This window comes from Bufo gargarizans, chromosome 2 (genome assembly GCF_014858855.1).
Source record: "Bufo gargarizans isolate SCDJY-AF-19 chromosome 2, ASM1485885v1, whole genome shotgun sequence".
Lineage (NCBI taxonomy): Eukaryota > Metazoa > Chordata > Amphibia > Anura > Bufonidae > Bufo > Bufo gargarizans.
In genome coordinates, this window is record NC_058081.1 from 308,129,002 (window position 1) to 308,135,001 (window position 6,000).

The following is a 6,000-nucleotide window of genomic DNA, read 5'->3' on the forward strand; positions in this document are numbered from 1 at the left end:
TACGAATTATACAGTGTATACAATAAAGTGAGTAGTACTTTGGATGGAGATCGTAGATGTCGCACCTCACGATGAAATGGCGTCTGCTTACAGCATCGTGTTTCCGTCACCTGAGAGCTGTATGACAGAGACGATGACGCGAACCTGGGCATGCGCAGTGAATGAATAGAGACGCTCAAGGAAACACGATGCTGTAAGCAGACGCCATTTCATCGTGAGGTGCGACATCTACGATCTCCATCCAAAGTACTACTCACTTTATTGTATACACTGTATAATTCGTATAGTATTTATATTTATGATTAGCACACAGGGAGAAAGTTCCTGTGGTGTATATTTCTCAAGCACTTATATAATCATGCACTTGCACTTTATTTATATGTATCACATGTGTTTAATTTATTCATGATTGTAACCACAATAGGATTGGTTAGTCATTTTATACATGCCTTTATATGTCGTCATTTTCACTGTTTCTATGCTGGAAGAAGGCTCTAGTGAGCCGAAACGTCGCAGAGTTGCCATACCATGGGTGAATAAAGCTTCACAATTTTCACTTTTATCCGGAGTGCAGTCCAATCTTTCTTCAACTATAATATTGGGGCTTTGCCGCTGCCCTTGTGGATTTTGCACCCACATTGAGGGTGGTGCTCCCTCAGGATTTTTTCTTCTATATATATATATATATATATATATATATATATAGAGAGAGAGACATATATATATATATATATATATATATATAAGGTTTTTAGCCATAATATATTTACATATATTATTATATGTTTAGAATATATAATATATAATAATATATGTAAATATATTATGGCTAAAAACATCAGTAGTAGTTTCCCACATATTATGCATTCATATATATCAGAAGTATGATTATATATTATAATTTTTTTTGTAATTACACATTTATTTTGTGCCATACATTTTTTACAATTACAAAAAAATATAGAAAATATAGAAAATGTCTACTTTATATCTGAAATATTTCAACTCCCAACCTTGTACATTAGAGTGGAGGATGTTAACCCCTACTATAGAGCTACATGTGAACCTACACAGAAATATAAAATAAGTCTTCTGCTGAATAGGAATACGCACTACATCAGAAACTACTATGAGTTTTTTCTGACACAGTTTAGCATTCAATTTTATAGCTGAGTGGATAAGGTCCTTGCCTCTAATGTACAAAGTTAGGAGTTCAAATCCCAGCAGAAACTTTGCAGAAATTTGTTTTAAATACACTGGGGTGTCCCCAAGCACTGACTATATATATATGGATATAGCTATATATGAAGTCAGAACAGGGACTCCTTAGCCGAACTAGAGTCCCGACACTCTCCCTTCTTCAGAGCAGGGGGTGCCTGTGGTTCTCCCATTAACTTCCATTTTGCTTGTGTGCTCGGTAGATTGCGAAGTGTTCTACTTGAGCACACAAGCACTTTGGTGCTCTCCCAACACTAATAATTATTATATAATAGTGCATGATCTATTGTGTGTTATTTTACTAATCCCAGTAGATTAATTATCCATCTCAAAATAGACCCTTATAAAAATCCTTTATCCATAGCTGTGATAACAGCGTGACACAGTTGAATATTTTGATATTGCATTTTTAGAATTGTCTCATGCCATTAAACTAATGACTAAAGAGTCCTCAGTCTCTCCTCATGATAAAATGTGGTATTAATGTCAACCCCTTTCTATACCAACTAGTTACTCCTAACAGCTAGTTATTGTACAAATAAAACACATAGGTATGGGTCCGCGCTAATTGTTTTCCCCTAGAGGAATGTTCACAAGCAGTCATTCTCCTGGAGCCAGCTCTTCTTACTCCTGGCTTTTGGCTTCCTCGATCCCTGAACCGACCGGCAACAGAAACCTTTTCTTCCATCAAAAGGACATAAATATTGTACAGACCTGCAAAAAAACAGGTTCGCAGACGAAGCTGGTAGCGAAACCCGGGTCGGGCAGAGATACACAAAAACTTTGTATATGTGATGTGGCAAGAAATGGTCTTGTAAGTACAATAAAAGCATGGTGAACCTGTTTCTTTGCGGGTCTGTACTATATTTATGTCCTTTTGAAGGAAGAAAAGGTTTCTGTTGCCGGTCGGTTCAGGGATCGAGGAAGCCAAAAGCCAGGAGTAATGAGAGACGGCTCCAGGAGAGTGACTGCTTGTGAACATTGCTCTAGGGGAAAACACAGTGGAGCCATCCAGGTCCTGGGAGTGCAGCGCTCCTGGGAAAAGAGCACTTTGATGCTGTGGTCGCAGGTCCACGGAATCTGAAGGATTAAATGTCTTCAGGTGTCTGCTTTGTAAAACAGCAGGCACCTGGCAGCTACGGTACCCTCTTAGCTTCTGAGTGGCCACCATGTTTAAAGACTGGACTTCAGTCATACATGTACGGCAGCAGTCCTGAAGGGGTTAATATTAAAAAATGTTAATATTAGTGCCTCTCTATAGCGTTTGTGCAAAACTGTTGCCAATATATATGTTTTATATGTGCATATATTTGGTCAAATTCATATGAAAAACCATCTGGGCCATGGTGACTTTGCTCCTCTGAATCCTCAGGAAGATCAGTCTATTCCAGAATAGCTAATTCTGACTCTTTCAAATCTGAGCTATACAGGACTTGATAGTATCAAGATGTTGATTCAGTATCAAGATGTTGATTCACTATGTTCCCCAACATGGACACAGAGGAGGCACCGTCGAGGCCCAAAGCAGCTGAGAACAGGTAACTATGAATATTATGTTTAGAGGGGCAGGCTGCAGGCACTTTCTAAAAACTTTCTAAAAACTGGTACGGTAGTGTTCTGCCCTTACAGTGGTAAGGGTGAAACATAGTGCACATCTCTTCACCCTGCTTAATTGTCAAAGCAATACACCTACCAGTGAAGTGGTGTTTTTTTTTTGTTCTGTTTAAGTTCAATTAAAGAGTGCACCTCGCATACACTTAGCATTTAGGTTTTACTTGTATTCAAATAAAAGTGAAGTATTAATTTATACCTGGGTCAAGACAGGTTCTATTGCCTGGATAGGCATTTGTAAATAAACTAGTAAAATTACCTTATCCAGGTCAGGTCCTAATTATATTCACCTCTGGGACCCACACCTACAAGAAGAACAGAGCAGGGGAGAGCTGTGGCTGGAGGACCCCAGATTTCCCGGGGTCCGTCCACCACCAAGCGCTGCTCCCCGCTGCTCCCATAGATGTGAATGGGAGCGCACCGCACATGCACGGCCCCTGCTCCCATTCATTTCTATGTGGCAGACGGAAATAGCCGAGCCAGCGCTTGGCTATTTTCGGCAGCCCCATAGAAATGAATAGAGGACGGCTGCACATGCGCAGTGCGCCCTCCATTCTTTTCTCTTTTCCGTTCTCATTGTAGGTGAAAGTCCCAGAGGTGGGACCTGCACCTATCAGACATTGGGGGCATATCCTAGCAATATGCCCCCATTGTATATGATGAGAAAACCCATTTAAGTCTAAATTTGCCTACTAGCCCATCCTATTTCTGCTGTCGTAAGAATTAAAGGGTAATGGCCACTTTCTGGTTACTGTTGACCAGTGTGTTTCTAAGATGATTATATGGCACTTACGAATATAGGCTTTGTAGAAGTTCTGCACCATTTCTATATAACATCAGGTATTCTACAATATTTGCCAAGTCTTTTGTGCTGTCCACACAGAGGTCCTGTCCATAAGATAAATATAAGTGATGGCTGGCACTCCACTAAATGGTATCTTCGGTGCTCAATGATGGAGATTGCCTCCAATAATATCATAGAATAATTCACGGCACTCGAATTGAAATGAATGAAATAATAGTATTTATTGTATAGAATTTGCCACCAATAGACGTCAGTTATATGGGCCAACGTTTCGGTCCTCCCGGACCTTGGTCACGGCCTATTAATTATAATAGCATACAGTCAGTACAATGTGGAAATAATTTGAAAAAATAATATTAGGAAATTTTGGCAAAAAAGAAAATATATACAAACATCTAGGGGCAAGTCTTACGTATATCTATATACATAGTATAATACAATACTGATATCAAGGCTGCAAGTGCATATCAAAAAATCAATAGATCAATGAACTGATAGTGGGATAGTAATCACAGAAATTAATCAATGAATAGTCTATTTCAAAAACATTAAGGAACATCAAAGTGGTAAAAGCAAATACATGAAACCACAAGAATTCACATCAGAGATATTCACAATAGAGATATAGTATGGTTATGGGTGTAATGAATATAGTATCAGGTATAAAAGCTCCATGGAGCAATCGCAATCTGAACATTTGTATATAAGGAAAAAAGAGAGGCTACAGATAATTAGATCATTGAGTCTATATGGGTGTCAGTACAACAATAGTTTAACTTGCTAGATGAAACTGATTCAGTAATTGATTTAAGAAAGAAAAAGGTACTGAACCCACATAGAGAATAATACACAAAGTAAACTGCATACGTGCATGTCACTTACATACCTTGAGATAAACTGATTAGAGGAAAGTGGCGTTGCGCTGAGTGGCCTGCGCATGTCCGGTATTTATGCTGAGTCTGGTCTCGCGATACTGAGAAGACGTCATAGAACCGGATGTCCGCATTCGCAATCGGAATAGCGGAAGTCCGGTTATCGTAAAAAATTCGCAAGAAAATTCGCAAATGAGAAAAATTCGCAACTGCATAAAATTCGCAGGTGAGAAAAAAAATCGCAATCAGTAAAAATTCGCAAATGGTGAAAAATCGCAACAAGTGAAAAAATCGCAAATATACAGAGAATTTTTTGAAAAATCCAAAAAAGGAAGAAATCGGGTAAAAAAAACAGGACCATCGATTCCTAATGCAAAAATTACACAAAGTTCATTTAGAACACTAGGTCAGAATATATATAATTAGATATCATCCCAGTATCGGAGGGCAGACTACAGACAAAATCAGTAAATCAATAGACAAATAATAATAATTACAGACATGCAGTTATATTGGTATATTAGATGTTCATATTTGAAATATATTAATTGACATTAATATTAATAGATTAGTTAATTAAATCTAATGAGCATGATCAGGAGACTGTAGTTCCATAAAAGATAATAGATAATAATCCTACCTTTGGACATTATCATTTAGTCTGCAATAGTCATATAGAAAAGAAAGAAAAGAAAATGTTATAGTTCATTGTATATAAAATTCTAAATCACGATTTAAACCTAAGGGAGCTAGTGTCTTTAATTCGTGGATCCAATATGATTCACGATTTTGAAGTATCAGTTTACGATTTCCGCCTCGACGTGATAAGGAAATATGTTCGATAATTTGGAATCTAAGTTGACTTATGTGATGACCGGCCTGAATAAAATGATGAGGTATTGGAAGTTCTGTTTTCCTACAGCGAATATCAGATTTATGTTTACTGATGCGGTCTCTCGCACATTGGGATGTCTCCCCAATGTAAGCGAGCCCGCATGGACATTTAATGAGATAAATAACGAAGGATGTAGCACATGTGAAAAAGCCTGTTATCTTATATGTCTTGCCCGTATGTGGATGCGTGAAAGTACTGCCCTTCATGACATGTGTACACTGCGCACAATTTAAACAGGGAAAAGTGCCCATTTTTGGACTGGACAACATAGTCTGTCTTAATGGCTTCTTCTCAGGACCAATATCCGCTTTAATAAGAGTATTGCGTAAGTTTTTTGGACGCTTGTAACACATTCTAAATGGATTATTGAATTCCTTAATATCAGGGTAGAATTTACTCAATAGCGGCCAATGTTTCTGTATGATCCGCTGAATTTTCGGTACAAATGGATGATATGTCACTACCAGTGGAATTCTAGGTGTACAATGTTGTGTTCTTTGAGGTCTCAACTCCTGGGTCCCCTGGGTAATCAATTTAATCTCCTTCTCTAGGAGGCCACGAGGATACCCACGTGCTTTAAACTTATCCGACATCTCCAT